We start from the raw sequence: 24,453 nt of genomic DNA on the forward strand, positions 1-24,453 counted from the left end.
AAGTCTGCAACTCTCTTTACTCAGCTCATACATGCGTCACATAATGATTTTCAGGACAGCGTGTCATCAGTTTACGTATCATACGTTACATGACACCTTTTAGATACATATTATGACAACAGTGTGTTGGGGATAATGAGTGTGTCAGGGCTGATATGATTTACAAAATGGTGGGCCCTCTGCCAGTGGGCATTGATGGGCTCCCAGGGTCACTGTACTCAGGTTTGAAAATGGTGGCCTTTGCCAATAAATGAATTATAATCAGACAAATGGGTCAAATTTGCTGGTGCTCAGGTGTCCCCATGTTTTATGCAATTTAAGAGTTGGTTTCTGTGCCAGGGTGCAGTTAGCAGCTATAAGTTGAGCCCTATGGAAGCCAGCACCCTGGTCACTTAGAACACCCAGGGCACTGGGTGTACTTAGAGTAGGAGGGACATAGGTAGTTGGGGTTTGGAAGGGTAGAAGGGATCACTTGCACCTGTAGAGAGCCTGATGCGTTAATAAGGTCATTAGCTCACCAGCTGGATAACTCTGAGATGAAAGCTAGCAGTATAAAAGGCTACTCCTGGGGGAATTCTACACCACTACTTCATGTGCCGAATTCATGTCCCCTGCAGATTTCTTTGCCCTGCCCCCAGCCCCCAGAAAATGACTTTCTGATGGGGAAGCAAAGAGAAGCTGCAAGAGCAGTCATGTGCCCCTTCCCAGTAGGATGGGCATGTCGTTTCGGGCACCCAGAGCAATAGGCACAGCAGTAAATCACTGCTGGGAATGCCCCGGCTGGTGGCTTCTACCCTGTGCGGGCTCAGCTCCTCTTACCCTGCAAGGAGTGGCCAGGGCTGAATCAGACCTACCTCCAGAAACCTCCCCCAACTGCAGGAAACTCCACACCACCCCACAACACTGCTTCCTGCCCCCATTGCTCCTCAGCCATGGGGAGAGGTCTCAATGTATGGGGAGCTGCTCCCCCAACCGCCCAACCCCTGTGCACCCGGACCCCCCCATACACACCTGAACCCTACCCTGCTGAGCCTCACCCCCGGCATCAGGTTCCCCTGTACCCAGACCTCCCTGCTGAGACCCTCCTGCTCATCTGGTCCCCCACCCTTGCATCCAGATCACTCCCCACTGAGACCCAGATCCCTACACCGAGACCCCCCTGATAAGTCTATAAGAACATAAGAACGGCCGTACCGGGTCAGACCAAAGGTCCATCTAGCCCAGTATCTGTCTACCGACAGTGGCCAATGCCAGGTGTCCCAGAGGGAGTGAACCTAACAGGCAATGATCAAGTGATCTCTCTCCTGCCATCCATCTCCATCCTCTGACAAACAGAGGCTAGGGACACCATACTTACCCATCCTAGCTAATAGCCATTTATGGACTTAGCCACCATGAATTTATCCAGTCCCCTATTAAACATTGTTATAGTCCTAGCCTTCACAACCTCCTCAGGTAAGAAGTTCCACAAGTTGACTGTGCGCTGCGTGAAGAAGAACTTCCTTTTATTTGTTTTAAACCTGCTGCCTATTAATTTCATTGGGTGACCCCTAGTTCTTGTATTATGGGAATAAGTAAATAACTTTTCCTTATCCACTTTCTCAACATCACTCATGATTTTATATACCTCTATCATATCCCCCCTTAGTCTTCTCTTTTCCAAGCTGAAGAGTCCTAGCCTCTTTAATCTTTCCTCGTATGGGACCCTCTCTAACCCCCTAATCATTTTAGTTGCCCTTTTCTGAACCTTTTCTAGTGCTAGAATATCTTTTTTGAGGTGAGGAGACCACATCTGTACACAGTATTCGAGATGTGGGCGTACCATGGATTTATATAAGGGCAATAATATATTCTCAGTCTTATTCTCTATCCCCTTTTTAATGATTCCTATCATCCTGTTTGCTTTTTTGACCACCTCGGCACACTGCGTGGACATCTTCAGAGAACTATCCACGATGACTCCAAGATCTTTTTCCTGACTCGCTGTAGCTAAATTAGCCCCCATCATGTTGTATGTATAGTTGGGGTTATTTTTTCCAATGTGCATTACTTTACATTTATCCACATTAAATTTCATTTGCCATTTTGTTGCCCAATCACTTAGTTTTGTGAGATCTTTTTGAAGTTCTTCACAATCTGCTTTGGTCTTAACTATCTTGAGAAGTTTAGTATCATCTGCAAACTTTGCCACCTCACTGTTTACCCCTTTCTCCAAATCATTTATGAATAAATTGAATAGGATTGGTCCGAGGACTGACCCTTGGGGAACACCACTAGTTACCCCTCTCCATTCTGAGAATTTACCATTAATTCCTACCCTTTGTTCCCTGTCCTTTAACCAGTTCTCAATCCATGAAAGGACCTTCCCTTTTATCCCATGACAGCTTAATTTACATAACAGCCTTTGGTGAGGGACCTTGTCAAAGGCTTTCTGGAAATCCAAGTACACTACGTCCACCGGATCCCCCTTGTCCACATGTTTGTTGACCCCTTCAAAGAACTCTAATAGATTAGTAAGACACGATTTCCCATTACAGAAACCATGTTGACTATTGCTCAACAGTTTATGTTTTTCTATGTGTCTGACAATTTTATTCTTAACTATTGTTTTGACTAATTTGCCCGGTACTGACGTTAGACTTACCGGTCTGTAATTGCCGGGATCACCTCTAGAGCCCTTTTTAAATATTGGCATTACATTAGCTAACTTCCAGTCATTGGGTACTGAAGCCGATTTAAAGGACAAACCTTAGTTAATAGTTCTGCAACTTCACATTTGAGTTCTTTCAGAACTCTTGGGTCTGGTCCCAGTGACTTGTTAATTTTGAGTTTATCAATTAATTCCAAAACCTCCTCTAGTGACACTTCAATCTGTGACAGTTCCTCAGATTTGTCACCTACAAAAGCCAGCTCAGGTTTGGTAATCTCCCTAACATCCTCAGCTGTGAAGACTGAAGCAAAGAATCCATTTAGTTTCTCCGCAATGACTTTATCGTCTTTAAGCGCTCCTTTTGTATTTTGATCATCAAGGGGCCCCACTGGTTGTTTATCACGCTTCCTGCTTCTGATGTACTTAAAAACATTTTGTTATTACCTTTGGAGTTTTTGGCTAGCCGTTCTTCAAACTCCTCTTTGGCTTTTCTTATTACACTCTTGCACTTAAGTTGGCAGTGTTTGTGCTCCTTTCTATTTGCCTCACTAGGATTTGACTTCCAATTTTTAAAGGAAGTCTTTTTGTCTCTCACTGCTTCTTTTACATGGTTGTTATGCCATGGTGGCTCTTTTTTAGATCTTTTACTGTTTTTCTTAATTTGGGGTATACATTGAAGTTGGGCCTCTATTATGGTGTCTTTAAAAAGGGCCCATGCAACTTGCAGGGATTTCACTTTAGTCACTGTACCTTTTAACTTTTGTCTAACTAACCCCCTCATTTTTGTATAGTTCCCCCTTTTGAAATTAAATGCCACAGTGTTGGGCAGTTGAGGTGTTCTTCCCACCACAGGGATGTTGAATGCTATTGCATTATGGTCACTATTTCCAAGCGGTCCTGCTATGGTTACCTCTTGGACCAGCTCCTGCGCTCCACTCAGGATTAAATCTAGAGTTGCCTCTCCCCTTGTGGGTTCCCGTACCAGCTGCTCCATGAAGCAGTCATTTAAAGTATCGAGAAATTTTATCTCTGCATTTCGTCCTGAAGTGAAATGTTCCCAGTCAATATGGGGATAATTGAAATCCCCCACTATTATTGGGTTCTTAATTTTGATAGCCTCTCTAATTTCCCTTAGCATTTCATCATCACTATTACTGTCCTGGTCAGGTGGTCGATAATAGATCCCTAATGTTATATTTTTACTAGAGCATGAAATTTCTATCCATAGAGATTCTATGGAACATGTGGATTCGCTTACGATTTTTACTTCATTTGAATCTACACTTTCTTTCACATATAGTGCCACTCCTCCCCCTGCATGACCTGTTCTGTCCTTCCGATATATTTTGTACCCCGGAATGATTGTGTCCCATTGATTGCTCTCAGTCCACCAGGTTTCTGTGATGCCTATTATATCAATATCCTCCTTTATCACAAGGCACTCTAGTTCACCCATCTTATTATTTAGACTTCTGGCATTTGTGTACAAGCACTTTAAAAACTTGTCCCTGTTTATTAGCCTGCCTTTTTCTGATGTGCCAGATTCTTTATGTGACTGTTTATCATCTGATCCGGCCCTTACATTATACTCTTCAATCCTCTGCTCCTGACTATAACCTGGAGATTCTCTATCATCAGACTCTCCCCTAAGAAAAGTCTGTGTCCAATCCACACGCTCCTCTGCAGCAGTCGGCTTTCCCCCATCTCCTAGTGTAAGAACTGCTCTACAACCTTTTTAATGTTTAGTGCCAGCAGTCTGGTTCCACTTTGGTTTAGGTGGAGCCCATCTCTCCTGTATAGGCTCCTCCCATCCCAGAAGTTTCCCCAGTTCCTAATGAACGTGAACCCCTCCTCTCTACACCATCGTCTCATCCACGCATTGAGACTCTGAAGCTCTGCCTGCCTACCTGGCCCTGCGCGTGGAACTGGAAGCATTTCTGAGAATGCCACCATAGAGGTCCTGGATTTCAGTCTCTTCCCTAGCAGCCTAAATCTGGCTTCCAGGACATCTCTCCTACCCTTCCCTATGTCATTGGTACCTACATGTACCACGACCACCGGCTCCTCCCCAGCACTACACATAAGTCTGTTTAGATGCCTCGAGAGATCCGCAACCTTCGCACCAGGCAGGCAAGTCACCATACGGTTCTCCCGGTCATCACAGACCCAGCTATCTACGTTTCTAATAATCGAATCTCCCGTTACTAACACCTGCCTTTTCCTAGAAACTGGAGTTCCCTCCCCCGGAGAGGCAACCTCAGTGTGAGAGGCAACCCCAGCACCAAGTCCCAAACACTTTCACCTGGACCCCACTGCAGAGTCCCATTTCCCCTATACTCACAACCCTCCAATGAACCGCTGTGCATCCAGATGCCCCCCAAGCCGCACACTGAGCCACCCGCACTCATGTTGCCTCACACAGAACCCTCTCACCCCATGCCTGGATCCCACCCCCAACACACTAAGCCCCTCCACACTTGGATTCTGCTGGGCTGAGCCTGCTTGCCCGACACCTGGATCAGGGGCCAGGGCTGGGCATGCATGCAAGACTCTGTCCCTCTAACTTCCTATCCTGATGTGCCTGGCATGGAGGGGCAGGGCCCTGGGTTGTTTCTGGGGCAGTCCTGGCCCTTGTGCTGTGTCAGGGTCACGTGCAGCCTCACTGCCAAGTCCGTGTCCTGGGGGGTAGGCTGAAGGGGAATCTCCCACCTCCGTGCAGCCAGTGGCCTGTGCTCCCTACTGCCATGCTGGAGTGTCCACATTTATTTATTGACAAATAAAATATGCAGAATTTTAAAATATTCACAGCATTTTTTTTTAAGCAGAATTTCTTCAGGAGTAAAATGCTGATGCAGGGAGCAGAAAAGTGGTTGTTATAACTGCTGTTATATGATTGTTTTGTACCTGAAGCTTAAGAAAGAGACAAACAATAAACACATGTGGTGAAGATACCTTGGTGGACCTGTATGCTGCTTAATTCGCCAAGAGGGTTTACCAGCTAGGACCTTCCTGGAGGGGAAGGAGGAGCCTGTTCTTAGATGGGTAGAAAATGTTCCAACTGTTAAAATACATAAAAAACCCATCAGTTTAATATGTTAAAGAAAATTCTATCTTCATAATAATTGCCATTGTCTTTCCTTCCCAAGCAGTGTAATTGTGGCCAAATTTTCAAATAGTGTTCTAAAAATGCATGCTTGAAATTTATGTGCTCACCATTTGTGTATACTCATGCTCTTCAAAGACAGTGGGTCTTATGGGCTGCACTGCTATAACTGAGAAGATAATTTGGTCTCAATTATTTCTTTTCCTCCTGATAACCATATATGTGACTTCTATTACTGTTAAAGTTTCAACATCTGCTCTATTTGCAATATCTCAAGCTGTATTATCTTCACATATCAGAAAAAGGAAGCTTAATGTTTGCAAAAGAGACTGAAAGGCTCACACCAAAAGGCTTAAAAGCATACATTGTACTCTGAATTTTAGTCAAGAAAGTAATTATGAAAGGGAAGCCTCCCAAAGTGCACAGGATATGATAGAGAATCCTGTTTTCTGATAGTGTTCCTCTTCAGACTTAGTCATTGAGGAGAGTGTCTTATTAGCCCTATTTAATTAGCACTGAATAGATAATGCTCTACTGTATGCTGCACATCACGGTGTCACTTCTCCTTCTATCTTTTCATTCATCTTATCCTATGAGCATCGTTTTTGCAAAGTATATTGTAATCTCTAGAGGAAAGTATTGGAAGTATTGAACAAATGAGCCAGTAAAATGATATTCTAAACTGACTCTATATGTTAAGTTTATGCTTTCACACTCACATTGTAAAAGCCAAGGTAACATCACACTGCTTGTGAACTTAAATGTAAAAAATCACTGCTGCAATTCCGGTAGCTTAGGCAACGAAGATTAAATGCTCTGATACCTTCCAACTTTATGGATACTGTTTACACTTATTCCTCTAAACATCTGCTTATGTATACACCTAAAGGGAAAAAATCTGGTTCTAGAGTAAGGCTGAACCTTCTAAGGGGGCAGGGCAACGGTGTTCAGTTTTGTGTGATTAGAAAATTGGCAACCTTAAGGGGAGCTGGTCCTTGTAAGTAGAACTGGACCCAGTCAAAGCAAGTTATGGGCCCCTAAGTCAGAGTAAGTTAGCCTGATCTAGCCAATTGAAGGGGGCCTATTCCTGGGCCTATAACAGACTGCCAGAGGGTAGGAAATGGGAAATGGAAGGAAGTGATTGGGACAGGCTGTGCCTGAGGAAGAGAAGCCAGGGTGCAGTGAAGCTAACTCCTCCGATGGTTCCCTGGAGCAAGAGACCAGGTGCTCAGGGAAGCAGTCCTGGGTCTACTGCTCTAGGAAGAGAGCAGAGCTGATTAGAACTGGGAAGTTGCCAGGAGTAAGAGTGCCAAAGACCCAAGGGAGGGGTGGCCATGAAGCCTAGGAGAAAAGGGGTGAGTTTAAAGACTCTCTTCTCTTTGTTTACCTGCCTGTTTTAAGAGAATAAACCTCCTTAAAGGAGACTTGGTGTGTCAGTGAGCATTTGGAAGCTGTGGAGAAGCCCTGCCTGGTGACAATTTTAATCCATGAAAAATTTTGATACTTCAACTTTTCATCCTAATTTAGGATAAAAAATGTTGAAGTATCAGAATTTCCCCTGGGATGGAGATTCCTAATTTCACTCAGCTCTAGTTTACACACAGTTTTTGTACTACTATAACTATTTTGGTTCAGGATGCAATATTTTACAGATGCAGTTATACTGGTACAACCCCTAGTGTAGATGTAGGTGTACCAGCATAAATATGCTTATACTGGTATAGCTTATTTCCTTTCCTGTTTAGGAAAGCACTAGTGTATAAGCATCTTTATACCAGAATAACTGCATCCACATTAGTGGGGTTGTATAGTTGAAGTGGTACACCTTTTGTGTAGACAAGGCCTAACTCCCTTGACAACTTCAGTTGCTCAGAACTGGGACTAGTGTGAAAGAGAGAATTTGCATTTAAGAAAACACAAGTTTTCTTTTCTGTATTTTACCCACTTTAGCTTTAACCAAGTGTGCTGAAACAACCATTTATTTTGTTTTAAATATTTTTCTCTACTTTTTAATTATGCTTCTTTTATTGTAAGACTAGCTGTGAATGTAGAAGTTTTATGTAGTCCTATCTTAGAACTGAAAAGCAGCCAGGTGACTTCAAAGAGAGACCTAAAGTGTAAAGAATTCTGGACCTAGACACCCCAACTCATCTCAGCCAATGAGACATGGGTAAAGGAATGCATGTGCAATGAGATGTGTTACAAAAGGGCAAACACCTGGACAGATGCCAGCATGACCAGAAAGAATTGAGAGTTGGTGATGGGTTTAGGGGACAGTTACATAACTCGTATAGCATTTTTTCTGTTCTCTGACTGGATGAGCATCATTCCAACAAGATTGTTGCTGTGACTATTTGTGGAAAACAGGAGTATTTGAGCACAGACTTAAAATTCACTCTTCATGTTTTATCAGATGATTGCACAAATGCTCAGAGAAACCAAACACCGAAGAAGTGTTATCATATCTGAAGTGAAATCATGTAAAATATGTTTTGAATAATTTTGGCAGTAATCTTAACATTCTGCTGATTGTTCTTATGCCTTCAGTACTGTGACAAGTTGATACCTCATGACAAAAACAGGTGTGCTGAGAAAGAAGAAAATCATGATAATCTAGAGACTCAATAGTGATGATCCAGAGAAGCAGCTTCTGGAGCTTATGATACCTCCACCCAAAAGACACATGCAGTGGTCTTGATATCTGTAGTGTGAGCATCAGTCCCATCCATGCGCGAGGATGTCCTACACATGTACAAAGCCATTCTTGTTCAAGACACACTTAAGAGTGAAGGATTTGAATGATGTATAGCCATCTCAGATGGAGATAGTAATGTAAAGGAGGACAATAAACAAAACATCCAGTTTATATAAGGTCACCTTCACAGGGATTTACTCAGTGGAAAAGAGTAATTGCATGCTCTATAACTGCTCCTATGCATTTTATTTCAATGTAAAGCTCTGATCCTAAGCAGTGTAGAGCTGATGTGGAACTATTCTCTCCAGAATTTTTCTATATCATTCCAGAAGACAAGCTATGTCAAGAAACGCTGACCTATGATGGCCTCGTCCTCAATCCAAATAGAGGAGGGACGCTCACAAGCAACCAGTTCTTTGCTAACAACACTAAGTGGATAGTTGAAGCGTGAAAACAAGTTTTGCATTTTGTTTAGAATTTTCAGAGATAGTCCAGTGTCATGAAAACTCTGCCTTCCCCCTCAAAAATAGTCATTTATGTTAAAACAGGAAATGATAAATATAATTGTATACAACAAGTAAATCTTGGTTAGATATCCTGTCTTATACTTTGACTGCAAGCAATTCAAGGCAGGGGCCATCACTTCGTTTGTACAGTGCTTAGTAGAATGGGGATAGGGCCTCTAGGAGCTACCAATATAGGTGTGTCATAATCTGTTTACAATTATTTGAAAGGTGTAAACAATATAGAGGAATGGGAATTGCTTAGGGAGTATAACTGAACAATGAGAGAGAACTGAAGAAAGGAAAATATAAACAATGACAGGAAAAAGTTCTTAGAACATATTAAATTGTGATATTTAGTAGGAAACTGCCATTCCTGACCCCTAACTAACTGCTGTCCCCTCAGCTCCCTTACAGCATCTAGCTATTACCTTAGAAATGTGAATAATATGTAATTACTACATTAGTAATGGATGATTGGTCTGCTTAAGAGTTTTGGGCCTCAACTCATTCACTTGTGGTTTTATTGGTTCAGCTCCTGAGCCCAATGACTTCATTGGGACTATTGAAGGTAGCAAGTGAGCACTCCATTTGGGTATGAATACTTGTAGGACTGTGTCCATACATTTAATCCTTTGAACATCTTTTGTACAAAAGTTACTAGATCAAAATGTGTGAATTTTTTTAAATCTTCTTTTTGTTTTGGATGTTTTTTCTGTATATTTTATATAAAAGACTATATGCCCTCAGCAAGAGAAAGTCTATTGTACTCTCTTGCTCAGATTTAAAAACTGAATATTTTCAGTTCAGCTTTTGTACTCTTGGCCTTACGGGTCTAATTTTCATAAAAATAACCATACATAGATCTAAGAAGCTCATTCTGGAGAATTTCTTTAGTCTGTTTTTCAAACATTCTCCATGTGCAGGCTGTAGTATATAAAATTATATTTCACTATTTTAGATTTTAATGGCTACACCATGGCAGGACTGAGTGCTACAATAATGACGTGGATTATGATGCCTTTTGTGAGACTTGCTTTAAGAGAATTGCTATGAGTATTATCTTTAGTAAGCCTACTGGCACTTTCAGAAAGTACAAGAATAAATTTTACAGGATATATTTCAAATAAAGATCTCAAAGAATATTTTTTTTTATATTTAACGAGTCAGATTCTCAGCTAATGAAGTCAATGTTGCTACACTGATTTATATAAACTGAGGATCCGGTCCAGTAAGTGTTCTCATAAGTGGTTATAGTTGGGGCTAGTATCACTGCCTATTATAAATGGTGCCTGACTCTTCCCATGGTAAGGCTCTGTTTTCAGTTGCATATAACTCTGCCAATCTTTAACTGTTTGAGCTGAAACTTTTCATGCTTGGTGGTCTGCCATAGGCTGAATATTTCGCTTGCTTGCTTGCAAAATTTCAGTCAAAAGAGTTCAGCCCTTTCTGAGAAAAAGGGTAGAGAAACATATGGATCTATGGGAGAGAAGATTGGGACAAGGAGATGGAGGTGGGGGAAAGTGGGACTGAAAGTTAAGGGAAATGGGGTAGATTGGGAGACAATTGGTGAGGGGGGAGGGAGATTGAGATTGGATAAGGAGCTGAGGAGGGAGAGCCTAGACTAACTGGGAAAGGAGACTAGGACTGAGGTCTAGTGAGGAAAGGGGAGAGTAGGAAGAAGGGGGATACATTTGATGAGAAGTCGGGGTACAGGCAAAAAGTTGAGACTGGGATAAAGATCTTGAATGGACACTGAGATTGAGACTAGGACCCAATGGGGATGGGAAACGTAGATGGGAGAGGAAGAGGCTGGAAGCCAGGTTAGGGGAAAGACAAATCAAATCATGAGCTGGGAAGAGGGGAACTGGGACTAGCTGGGCAAAGAGACTGGAGTGGGAGGAAACTGAGACAGGGATTCAGGAGGGGTGAGATTAGGAGTTGTGATATCAATGGTTCCTTCCCCAAGACAATAACCTTTATTATACTGTTTATTATTTTCATCCAAAATGCTGTTATCTTAGGGCATTCCCACCATAGTTGTTAAACATGTTTTGTTTCCACTTTGCACTTGTGCAAACATCTATACCAGGTGCAAGGCAACAGAGAATCAGGCCCTGCACTGAGATGTTTTTGAGCCCCCTCAGGGCATGTGATAAGCGTAGTGACTGAGTGACCGCTTTAACATAAAGGATCTTACATTTGTGGGTGATGATAAGAGACAGGGATACACTGTAATTTTGACAACAGTATCTTGAGAGAAACCACAGAGTGAAAAAAGTCGGCTTGGGTGGCTGACATTGTTCAAGCACAGATGCTTTTGCTGAGCTTCTTAGAGGGGAACTATGCCTTTGAACTGTAACCTTTGCTACCAAACCAGTGTAAGTAGGGTCTGAATAAACTCTCCTCTAACAGCTGGTTGGGGATGGGGAGAGACTTTAGGTGTGTTCATGTAAATATAGTTTGCTCCTGCTCTGCCAAGATATCCAGTAGATAGAGCTGTGTTGCTCAAATTGATCAACTTTGGCTGGTGTTGGGTTACAAATTACTGAATGCAGGGGTAGTGAAATTTTATCAATGTTGTTGTCTTTATTGTAAAAGGGGAGCAGAACTGTGCTTAACCTGTGCCAAATGAGGGGGTCACGCTCAGCTGAAAGGACCTTGTTAAGCCAGGGGCTCGAATGCCAGACCCCTGTGAAAGTAAGGGGGAAGAGAAGAGAAGAGAAGTCCATGCCCCAGCCTGGAGGTGTGGAATCTCCCTAAGAGTCCGTGGGCTGGTTTAACCTGTTCCTCCCCACTGTTCAAAGACAGAGCTAAAGGCTTTACCCCTTTGTTATTTCAAGTACTCAGTAAGAGCTGATTTCACATGTGGTGGGGCAGTGTTTCTGCCCAGCCTGCTGAGAGCTAAAAATCAATAAGGGACTGATATACAGAGGTCACAGCAGAGAGGCAGGTGGCAAAACTGGCAAGCAGTCGGTTGGTGGAGAGGTCAGGCGGTGAACAACAGCAGCTGGCAGGACGGCCAGGTGGCAAGGAACAGTGGCTGGTGGGACGACCAGCCAGAGCAAGTGCTCAGATGGCAGAGCAAACAAGGTGCCTTCTTCCCCAGGTGGGAGGTGAACTCACACAGATGCACCTCTTGGATCCTTACTGACCAAGGAAAACCACAGTGAATGGGGTGTGGTGAGGGAGCAGAGGGGGGAACAGTAAAGGAACTTTTGGTTGTGGAACTCAGGAACATGAGGTAGAAGACTCTGCCCCAGGCACTCTGGTATGGGTGTCCTGCTCACGGTTTTATGTTTATGAATCCTGCTTGTGGCATTTTCCATAATTTATGTTGGGTGACTTCCCTTCTTTCATTAAAAGTTTCTTTTCTACACTCAGACTCTGCTGGTGAGAGGGGACGCATTGCCTCTCAGAAGCACCCAGGGGTGGTGTGTAATTTTCCCAACTTACTGGGTGGGGACTTGAGCCGGTTCTGTGTTGTTTTGTTGAAAAGGAACCTCTAGATATTTAATCCAGCCCTGGTTGCTGCTGGCTCCACCTGGCAGAAGGGTTACACCAGAAACCATTCTGCTGGTGAAAATCAAGTGAGCATTAAATAGTTTCACAATATCAAATCGGTTTCCCATTGACAAAAACAAATTAGGCTTATTGAAAATAATTTATTAAGCATTATTTAGGGACTCTCTGAAGCAACGTCCATTTAAAAAAATAGGTAAGTCGGGCCTCAGGAACAAAATGGGAAAGAAAGGGAATAGAGCATATGCAGCAAAATATTTATGGAATGCAACTTTACCATAAGTGGCCAAACAGCATTATATGTACTTCCAATTATTTCTGTAAGAGAAGGCCACTTTTTTTCCATTCATCATTTGGTAGATAACTCACTCAGAGGATCATTATTGGTAGGAGAACTCTCTGTCTCCTTAATAAGGAGCTTATAGGTTTTGAAATGATACACTGGTAATTATAAGATCTAGATAGAAGTGGGAGAGAACTTCCATTGTGGAGAAACATCCAAAGCTAACTTTGAACTTCAGAGTCCCCCATAGCAAATAAGTGCATTACTGGCTGGCTTCAGTGCATGTCATATGTAAGGGAAAATATAACTGTAAGGAATATGTCAGTGGCTTGTATTCAGACTAACTTCATTGCAAGGTGCATTATTTTTCTGTTACTCTTGAGGAAAAATATTATTTGATATAAACTTAGATATTTAAAGAAATTAAAATGCTATAATGTGCACTGCACCCTGTTGGTGCAATAATATACTAGCTATACTTATATACTAATATTATAGATCTAAAACACCAATGTGAACATGATATGATAGGGACAAACCATCACAGTTTCTGTAATCTATTAGAATCCTTTCAGGAGTTAAACAAAAGAGTTGATAATGGTAAACTGGTTGGTGCAATTTATTTAGTCTTTTTGGGGGTGGAGGGAGGTGTTATAAAATCCTCATAGAAGTCTGTTAATAAATCAGGGTCATGGGGTGATAGGCAAAGTAATGTCTAAGATTAGAAACTAAGGAAGAAAAGACAAAGGGGAGGAATAAATAGTCAAATTTCAATATGGCAAAACGTTAACAGTGCAGTGCCACAAGATTCTGTACTTGGACTGAGGTTGTTTAATAGATTTATTTATGACCTGGAAAACAAGGAGAGCAGACATTTGACAACACTTGTCAATTACCCAAATGTATTTACATGATAAGAGTCAGAACTAATTGTGAGGAACTGCAGAGGGAAAAAGTTAGGTGAACAAATAGCATAAAGGCAGATGTAATTCAGTGTCATTGCTGAGAAATGCAAGATTGTGCACATTGAGGAGAATAATTTGAATTAGCCTCCACACTGCTGGATTCTAAATTATCTATAATATTTCAGGGAAAAGAACAAGGATATATTGTGGACAGCTCTATGTACATATGAAAAATCAGGTAGAAAATGCTGAAAATACTCTTATGCCATTCTATAATCAATGGTCTGCTTTCACCTGGACTACTGTATTCAGTTCTAATATTCCTATCTCTAAAAGAATATAGGAGAAATAGGAGTCCAGAGATGGATGATAAAAATAATGGAAAAATTGAAAAGGTTGGAACTGTTTAGTGTACACAGGAACTAAATGACACGGAACATAACAGTTATACAGAATAATGAATTGTGTAGGAAAGATAAACAGTTGCTTCCATATTTACTCTCTCATAATGCAAGAAGGAAGGCATATTCAGTGATATATGAAGGGAAAAAATGGAAATAGTTTTTATACAACACATATTTAACCTGTGGAACTCATTGGATTTATATTGAGGCTGAGAGCTTAATAAGATTAATAAAAGGATGTGATATTTACCGTATATACTCGTTCATTAGCCTGTTAATTTATAAGCCAACCCCCCCCCACCCCGCAAGATGGATAGGTAAAAATGGCAAAAACTGGATGACCCTTTCATAAGCCAACCTTGTATTTCAGGGGTTAGCAAACTTTGTCTCCCGGCCCATCAGGGTAAGCCACTGGCGGGATGGGATGTTTTGTTTATCTGGAGCGTTTGAAGACACGGAGCCCCTCAGCTCTGAGTGGCAGCGGTTTGCCATTCCCAGCCAATGAGAGCTGCAGGAAGTGGCAGCCAGCAAATCCCTTGCCCCACATGCTTCCCACAGCACCCCTTGGCTGAGAACGGCAAACCGCTGCCACTCAGAGCTGAGGGGCTCCGTGCCTGTGATCGCTCCAGGTAAACAAAATGTCCCAGCCCACTAGAGGCTTACCCTGATGGGCTGGGAGCCAAAGTTTGCCGTTCCCTGGTCTACAATGACAATGTACTAGTTATTCAATTCAATAGAGCTTAAAATCGTCAAATTTTGGTGTAGACCCATTGATAAGCCAGCCTCAACTCTTTGATGCTTCACTTTTTTACCAAAAAAATTCGGCTTATGAACAAGTGTATATATGGTCTATAAATAATGAGAGGATCTACAGTTACATTAGAACAGACAAGATTATGAAACTTTAGGCTTCAGAGCATAAGCCAATTGCTAAATGATGAAGTTAGAAAGAAAGTACTCCTATGGGCTGGTCATTCCTGTGCTATAGAGTAAGTGTAGAGATGTCACATTTCCTGTACTCTTTTTATGTAGTCATTTGTTTCCTGGCGGGTGGTGCATGCTGGGATAGAAACAGGGTAGTCAGATGCTACAGCTAGAGAACAGTAGGAAGTTCTGTTACCTTACTTCTGTACGTAACTTCCATCTCAGCAAAGGCTTATCATGAAAGCAGTCTGCTCATCCATAAGATATTACAATTCCATGTTTGTCCATTTTGGGTTCTCTTGCTCTTTCACCTGAAAGCAGCTGATACTGAACTAGGTTAGACTGACTGTCCGTCCAGTATGCCATTGGTCCAATTCTGAAACTGGAGCAGGAACGAGAGGGGGTGGTGGGTGGGCAAGGTGGTGTTAAGCCACCTTTACATTTCCCAATATTCTGTAGTAGCCAGGGGTCTGCCTAATGCCCAATGTAAATTTTAGTAGCTTCAGGTCTGCTTTAACTTATGCTCTGCTTCTCAAGGTTTCCTGTAGGCCCTCACTCTTTTGCCCCTGGTATTCAAAAAACACAATCCCATTGTACATAATCTCCCAGTAAGAAACAACCCTGGACAATCCACAGCCTTGACCTGATTTACTTGAAATATTGTTTTTGGTTAGGATATTGTTATGGGAAAACTAGGGTGTCTGGTCCCCCATAGTAAACATTGCTCTTATAAATCAGTGATAATATTAGACATCGTATATTGTCATGATTTCAAAAAATGCAATAAAAATTATATTTGAAAGAGTTAATGAGGGAATTCAAGAGTAATAAAAGATCACAAGACTAGCAGTTTAGCCTAGCCAAAGAAAATGGCAGTAAATTGTAACCAGGTGTTTTTATTTCCTGATTCGTGAAGTATTGCAAACTCAGTTTTCTGTGTTAGAAAGGACAATATGTAGCTCCATATGCAAAGAGCATTTGTCAGCTTCACCTAGATCTTTCAAGACCAAAGATTTACTACTTTAATCTCACCAACTATTTTAGTCAAATAGGCCAAGTTATTTGGAAATAATGTGGCTAGTGAATGAAAGCTGTTGTGGCTCAAGTGGTCAGATAAATATATCAAGTATTTTGCCTGTTAGTTTGAATGCTATGTAGACTTGGATCTATACCAATCACTTTCTGTCACACCAGATAACAAGTTTTACCCCAGCAATTTGGTCAGAATATGTCAGTATACTCAGGCCCTTAGAACCAAGCTAGAGGCCCTCATCAGATTTCAATTTAAATCCCCACTTCACTTTTTTTTTAAATAACCTCTGTCTCAAGAGGTTCACGCACAGAAAGATTCCAGAACACAGTTAAGCATTTACTTCTTTAAATATGTCTAGAGGTCAGGTTACAATAGATTCTATAGAAGTTGAACTTAAGGACTCTTTAGTTTTAATAAACTAATGCTGTGCCCCACCCCCTGGTAACTGCAATGAACTCTGATTTCCTTGAGAGCATGGCAAGTATTTTTCTCTCCTTTTCAATTAGATTTAGGCTTCAGTTAAGAATTGGCCTCATTGAAAATGCTTCCCCCTCCACCCACTTTCAGGCCCTAGTTACTTAACCAGTTTGCTTCCTGTAATATGGTGTGTATCCCCTATGTCTCACTGGACCAGGAGGGATTTAAATCTTTTTTTCCTAGGCTGAGAGGAAAACTCCAGCAAGCTTGATGTATTGAGTCTGGAAAGGGGAACTGATAGCTGTGCCTGCTAGGTTACTAGACAGTGAAGACAATGGCTGAGCCTCACGAACGGGAAAACCAACGGGAAAACCATAAAGCAGCTGAGGCTTCCAGTGATGCAAGGGTGTGCTTCTGGGAAGGAAGAGAGGGGAAAAGCCTCATATTTAGGAGTTTCAGGGTAATTAATTCAATTAACATCTATTCAGTCCTTGGGTTTTGTATTAAAATGTCAGTTCTTGCCAGCTCTGGTGATATGGACACTAGTCTACCAGGAAATGAGTTGGTGCCAACTTTATGTAGTCCATTTGACATCTGTTAAATGGTAACAACTCTTGGTTGCTAATCTGGAGTAGAAGTTTAGCTTTTGAGCCAGTAGGGAAAAGCTCTTTATCTATTAATAACCCTCAGAATCATCCTGTATGCCATTTTTCAATTATATATATAGTCCACACTGAGAAGTAGGATAATGTTTGGACAGGCTGTAGTTTGACCTTTCTTTTCTTCTGTTAAAATGAATCCTTTTGGTTAGAAAGGGAAGGAAAAAAAGAAATCTGCATACACATGCACACACAACTTGAAAAGAATGTTAAGGTTCTGACAAAGAACAATGAAAGCAAAGAATTTCAGTCATGGGTGAAGCTAACCATATGTTTCTAACACAATATCTGTTTTCTCATGTTGAAGCTTCAGTCAGAAATGCTGAGCCCTTCCTTTAGCAGACACTTTAAATTAAAAAAAGATCATGTTAGGATTAAGAAAGATCATGTTTGGGTTTATGTTCCTGGCATTGTTGGTTTAAAGGGTATGTTTGTAGGAAAGGAAGAAACTGAACTATAAATAACTTAAGAGATTCATCTCCTCTATATCTTTCTAAAGATAGTTCAGAGAGCAGAAAGTGTTCAAATTTAATGAGAGTTTTTGTGGAAAGTTGTGTGACATCCTTTCTTTTTTTCAGTTCAGTTTTACAAACAGTTGGAGAAATGTTTTCTTCTCAGGGAAATACAAATGTGATACAATCATGATAGACACAACACTAAACCAGCTCCTTCCCCAGGAGCATGTGGTGAATTCTTGGTACCGACTAACTCTCTCCAGTGCAGGTTTCCCTCTTATAGGAACTTTTCATCCTGCATGCCATTCTGGGGTTTTCCATTTAAATTTAGAAGAGCCAAGCAGCTGTGGTGCTAAAATGACAATTTTGGAACTTGCATTGGCTAGCTGTATCTTTGTCTCTTCCACTTGGAATCTGCTATGCTTTTTTTTTCTTATTACTGGGGAGGTGGTGTATTCTGGGAAGGTGGTATGTTCTAACTGTGATATTCCCTAAACATTCCTGGAGATGTATTTTAAAAAAGAGATCTTTGGGGTAATGTATACCAGCTAGCATGACTTACTCAATCTATATGGCATACATGCTTAGTTGCCAGCATCTGCATTTTTTTCAAGGGCTAATTCTCCAAATAAAGCAACAAGTTATCAGATATAGTGAATTTTAAGTTTATTTTCTCAAACTTCTTAACTGTAGAATCCATCTGCATATAGTGGAAGCTTTCTGTAAACCAATTAAGATTTTTTTGAAAACAATAAGAAAGGATATAAGCTCTTGTGCTTCAATGTATAAGACAACCTCTAGCTGATTGACCTTAAAAAGGAATTACCTGTATAAACAGTTTATTCCATAGTCTCTCACTGTAGGCTTTCTTATCTTCATCTGAAGCAACTGGTTGTGGCCACTGTCAGACAGGATACTGAACTAGACTGACCATTGCATGTTCTTATCTGGTTCATCTGTGTTTTTTAAAATAAATTAAAAGAAAACAGTACTAAACCTAGTTCCACAATAATTATGCTTCTAACTTTGCCCACTTCAACTAATTAATCCTGTGAGACTACAGTGGCTATACTATAAATTGGGAAGCTGAGGAAGAGAATATAAATGATTTTTGCTGATATTCAGAGGGGAAAGTTAATTAACTGTCAAACTTCAGCAGGACATAGGGTATGTCTGCACTTTGAGCTGGGAGATGTGAATTCTAGCTCCAGCTACCTGTGCTAAGTCTGATTGAGTTACTGTGCTAAAAATAGAGTGCAGCCCAGGAGCAGTGTGTGTGTGTGGGGGGGGGACGCTAGCTGCAAGGGCACCACTTAGGGGAGGGCTGCAGCAGCCACCAGTTAAGTACAGCTAGCTGGCAGCATCACTGCTTGCTCCTCTACCTCCTCCCCTCGGCCAGCTGGAAGCAATGTGGCTCACTCTTCTCCTCCCTCACCTCCCTGGGCTGACTTTTTTTTTTTTTTTGCTCAGCCAATAGGAATGCAGAGGTGTATCTGGCAGAGCCAATAGCAGGTCTGGGAGCTTCTGCAGCATTTTTTTTCTTTTCAAATTCATTTTTTCTTAAACAAACAGGCTCAGGGGGTGGGGGTAGAAGCTCTGGGGCTTAGGTCAGAAGATGCCTGCTGCAGATTTCATCATGATCTGCCATTCACTTTCAAATGGTGACATTTTACAAAGACAGGAGCAAGCCCCCTGTGACACCAGTAGATACAGGGCTGCTCGGAAGGGGAGGGGGTCTGCTGCTGCTGCCCCAGACACATTCAGGGGATAATTATCCCCACAGATAGCCCAGCTGTAGAAGTTTCAGGCTGCAAGAGCAGTGCTGAAGAATGACTGACCACCTGAGCATTTCCCCTGCTGTGAAAAAACAAACATATGTTGTCACACCACAAATATTGTTTAAATTAAGCTTAAAACTTTTCTATTTTTTCCAATTTTTGGGGGGGGAATGACAGTATCTCAGTGTGACAATTTATTTTACCATCTACTCCCACCTGTTTGTGAGTCTTTCCTTTGCCTGTAATGGGTTTTGGGTCAGGTTACCAGGTAGGGCCATATAGGCTGTTTACACACAAATGCTGATTCCTCTGGGAATGTCTTGACCTTGCCAAATCTCCCCAGGAGGGTTGCACTTTTCTAGGACCTTTTTTCCTAGAATACCTTTTGAGGAGCTGCTGCTCCTTTACATGTTGCTTGTATCATTCTGCACTGCTTCCCTTAAGCAACCATTTTATAGCTGTGTTCTGCTGGGCTGTATCTTCTCTTCCCACTGGTAAGCAATCTTAGCCCCTGTTTACTTACTCTTTAATATTTCTGAGGGTGGCAGAGTCTCACAAAATTGAGTATCATCTGTGAATTTCATTGAAGTGATGTTTACACTCTCAAAATTCTTCCAACTTAATCCTTTGTATTTATCATAACTATTTGTTTAAACCCTTCAGTGCACATAAACCCAAACCAATCTGAACAATTTGTAACCCACAATTTATTATAGATCCATGCTGCTAACATCCATCCCTTAATTACACTCTATATAGTGACTTTTTAAGATTTTTTTTAAATGTTGGTATCTCAGCTACTTTTGAGCCATCATTAATTTCATCCCTCCCCCCTTCATTTGTGAATTTATGCACATACTTTGTCTATAATACTACTTTCCTCCTTGACAAACTTTTAAATGTTCATCTTAACCCCTATAGTTTAGCATCAGCTCATTTGTGTTAGTGGTGACAGATCAAGTTACAACACATAATCTGAAAATTTCTTTCATGATGAATTAGAACAATCTCCAAAAATATCATGCCCAAGAATAATCTAGATCATGCAGCCACTGTGCTGGTCCTGTATATTATGGAAACCGCTTCAAGCCCGGGGGTGCTGCACCCCCAGCATCCCTAGTTCCAGGATTTATAACTTATTTAAAAAAAACTAAGTTATAAAACCATAGACTACAAAAAAGGTTCCAAAGCCTTTTTTTAAAGGCTATGTATCTGACTGAAAATAGCTCTTAGACCAAGATTCCTGGGCAATGTTTGAAAACCAAACATTGGAGCACTAGGACATTGAAACTGAAATGAATTAAAAGTTGTAGAACTGATTATTTTTGTCAGTGTCTACACTTAGATAAATGGAGAAAGTAAAGCACAGCCAGGCTACAAGAGCAGCGCTGCAGAATAGAAAACCTGTAATCTTTTTCCTGCTGCCACCACCACCACAAATATTGTTTAAATTACACTTAAATCTTTCCAATTTTTTCCAACTCTCTAATTTTGCAGTGAATGGCAATACCCAGTGTGGCCATTTATTCTACCATTTAGTCCCACTTGTCGCTGGGAGTCTTTCTTTTGCCAACAGTGGGCTTTGGGTCAGGTTCATAACCTGTGACACAGAAACACCAATTCCTTTATGAATGCCTGGATTTTTACCAAATCTCTGCAGAGTGAGTTGCACTTTTCTAGGACCTGACTGAGACCAGTGCAGGTTCGAGTGAAATATTTGAGTGAGAGAGGAAAATCAAGACGTGACAAATTGAAATTTCAAACCATGTGGCCGTTTATTAACAAGGGTAAATTGCAACTTGGGCTGGAGAGGAGCGATTTTACCAACCACCAATATTATCAGAACAGGAATACACACACAACTCGAATCAAGAGAAAAACAAGTCACCAATCAAAAAATATCACCAGAGCAGCAATATATACAACTTAAAACAGTCTATTTACATCCAACAACAAGAAACTAAATAATCTGTAATTAACCGCTCACTAAAATCTGGAATGGACACGCAAACTGAGTAAACTGTACACGTATTAACCGAATATTGGAAAATACACCAACTAACTACAATAGCAATTAATACAGCAATATGGCTCTCATATACTGTGTACACAACTCTGCATCAAATAAGGAAAGGGAAAAAGGGAAAGAAGCTAAACCAACAGAATATTTACAGAAATTAAAATGCACATACCACACTCCAGGCGCAGCTGACCAGCAGTACAGACACCAAGTGCATGACGAATTCGGGGGCGGGAGGGAGGTTAATCCAAAAACAACATGACACGAGCCGGCAAAATCCGGAGGAGACCCTGGCTGAAAGGGTGATCAGGCCTTTCAGCAAACACGCGGATACTCCTGCAGTTTTTTGGTGCGGGACATAGTTTTATTCGAAGACCCTTACTCGTGTCAGCATCTGATTGGTCCCCAGCTCCTACACCAACTGGGTTCCGAGCTGGTGCCCTCTACGTCAACAGGTACTGCACCCGGCACACTAAGTTTATGCACACAACACGCTGGTATTGTAGCACACGGTGCCAATGTGACCTACAATTGACCAGACAGAAGGTTCGAGAATAGGCACACAGCACTATAATGTTGCACACCGCACCTTAGGGTAGCACACGGCACCACGGTGTTGCACACGACACCAATGTGACCTTTTGACTGACAATTGGCCATACAGATGCCATGTTTGAGCATAGGGTTGCGACATGCCCCCGTGGCCGATTGGCGGTCCATCACGAGAGGGACAGCTCACGTCCAGGAAGCGGGTCGAGCCTAGGGAAGGGACAAAATTTAGACTGGGGACTCAGTGTCTGATTGGTCGTCAGCTGGCTGGAGGGGGGAGTACTCAACTTGAACAGGTAATGCAGACACAGTCTTAACAATTAAAGCCTTGGTGATAGCAAGACCTAAACAAAAGGCAATAATAACGACTCCTGCAACAATTAACCATTGTTCAAGAGATTGTGCCCATTGTCCTAATCCCCAGCCTGATAAAGTAGTTTGCCACCAGTCCCACGGTTGACGTTCCTCGCGGATGCGGACGGCCAGTGATGATAACTGCTGGGTGATGGCGGAGATGTTGTTCCATCCGGGGCGTAAGCGAAGGCAACATTGTCCTTTGAAGCAAGAATCAAGATTCTCTAGGGCTTCGTAAAAGTCCTGATGCAGCAAAGTTTGTATCATCAGGCGATTCTGTTCGGTGTATTCAGCTAGCACAGTGAGGGAATTATCAACCTGTTGGAATACAAGAGCTGTAAGGTTAGTAAGCGTCTCTAAATTCGTTGAAAGACTGCGAAGTTGGTTGAGAGTAAAGGTATAACTAAGGGGATTAAACTGTACATAACCCCAAAAAAGGGTTTCAGTAGCGGATTTTAGATGAGTCCACCATGTGAATTCACGCTTTTGTGGACCGAACACGGGGGGAGGTCTGTGAAAGACACCTCCTCCTTTAATAAAAACTTGTCCGAGGGCGCAGATGCCCTTGGGGAAGTGGAGATGACTGTGGGCAATGCCATAACCACACAGCCAGTAAATTCCTGAAGGAGAATACAGGCCAGAAGTATTGGCCCATTTAAGGAGCAAGTTCCTTTTGTTTATAGCTGTGGGGTCGTGTACAACTGTAATCCAATAGCGATGTGCCCAATCAACGGCCCTAAGGCCAACTGTTTGCCTTTTAGTAGAAAATACGAGGCTGAAAGAGGGTAACCATGAGGTGGCATTGAAAACAGTAACAGGGACATTAGACTGATTAAGAATGGCTAAGGTGGACTCAAATGCCTGGCAATACCAATTAGGGGAAGTTGACCGCTGCCAATTGTGTTGATCACTACAATTATATTGTTTACCACACCACTGACAGAGTGGTGGGGGCATATAGATATGAGAGCAGTTGGAATATTTTCCCCAAGAACGGAGAGAGTCAGGACCCAGGAACACAAAACAGGGGCTGGCTGGAGACATGGAGTTATACACTGAAATAGAGGTGCTAGGGGTCTCAAAATGATCCGATTGAGAAGAATTACAGGTAAACAATTGACCAGACAGAAGGTTAGAGAATAGGCACACGGCACTATAATGTTTCACACCGCACCTTAGGGTAGCACACGGCACCACTGTGTTGCACACAACACCAATGTGACCTTTTGACCGACAATTGGCCATACAGACGCCATGTTTGAGCATAGGGTTGCGACAGGACCTTTTTCCCAGATATCTTTCGAGGAGCTGCTACCCCTCAACTGCTCCACTCAAGCAGCCATTTTGCAGCTTTCTGCTGTATCTCCTCTTCCAGCTGGTAAATATTCTTATCTCCCGTGGTACTTACTGTTTAACTTTTCTGAGTGTGGCAGAGAATCACAAACTTGAGTACGATTAGTGAATTTCATGGAGATGATGTTTACTCTATCAAATCCTTACAGCAACACACTAGAAACCTCCTTCCAACTTAATCCTTTGTATTTATCATACCCTTCAGTGAACATAAACCTAAGCCAATCTGAACAATTTGTATGATTTGGATGCCAAAAATTGTTTGTTATAGATCTATGCTGCTAACATCCATCATTTAATTATACTCTAAATAGTGATTACTTTTAAAAGTATAGACTGAGGTGGCCAACCTGTGGCTCTGGAGCCACATGTGGCGCTTCAGAAGTTAATATGCGGCTCCTTGTATAGGCACTGACTCTGGGGCTGGAGCTACAGGCGCCAACTTTCCAATGTGCCAGGGGTGCTCACTGCTCAACCCCTGGCTCTGCCACAGGCCCTGCCCCCACTCCACCCCTTCCCGCCCCCTCCCCTGAGCCTGCCATGCCCTCGCTCCTTCCCCCCGCAGCCTCCTGCATGCCACGAAACAGCTGGTTGGGAGGTGCAGGGAGGGACGGGGAGGCGCTGATTGGCAGGGCTGCCGGTGGGCGGGTGGTGCTGGGCACGGGGAAACTGATGTGGCGGGGGGGCGGGCTGCTGACGTATTACTATGGCTCTTTGACAAAGTACATTGGTAAATTCTGTCTCCTTCTCAGGCTCCGGTTGGCCACCCCTGGTATAGACCATACTGTTAATAAAGAAAATTGTTTAAATAGATTGGGCTACTTTTGGGCTAGTTTTTAAGTGACT

At 42.1% G+C, this 24,453-nt stretch overlaps 1 protein-coding gene and 1 long non-coding RNA gene across 2 annotated transcripts in view; one reads left to right on the plus strand and one right to left on the minus strand.

Annotated features, from left to right (window-relative positions):
- LOC120399162 overlaps window positions 1-18,451 on the minus strand; it is a 28,096-nt gene extending 9,645 nt beyond the window's left edge. Inside the window, exon 1 of the long non-coding RNA XR_005594998.1 lies at window positions 18,380-18,451. This is a non-coding gene — a long non-coding RNA (uncharacterized LOC120399162). The remainder of the gene's footprint in view (window positions 1-18,379) is intronic.
- HNF4G (hepatocyte nuclear factor 4 gamma) overlaps window positions 1-24,453 on the plus strand; it is a 276,933-nt gene that overhangs the window by 41,299 nt on the left and 211,181 nt on the right. The gene's annotated exons all lie outside the window — the stretch shown is intronic.

The sequence above is a fragment of the Mauremys reevesii genome, linkage group 2, assembly GCF_016161935.1.
Source record: "Mauremys reevesii isolate NIE-2019 linkage group 2, ASM1616193v1, whole genome shotgun sequence".
Classification (NCBI taxonomy): Eukaryota; Metazoa; Chordata; order Testudines; family Geoemydidae; genus Mauremys; species Mauremys reevesii.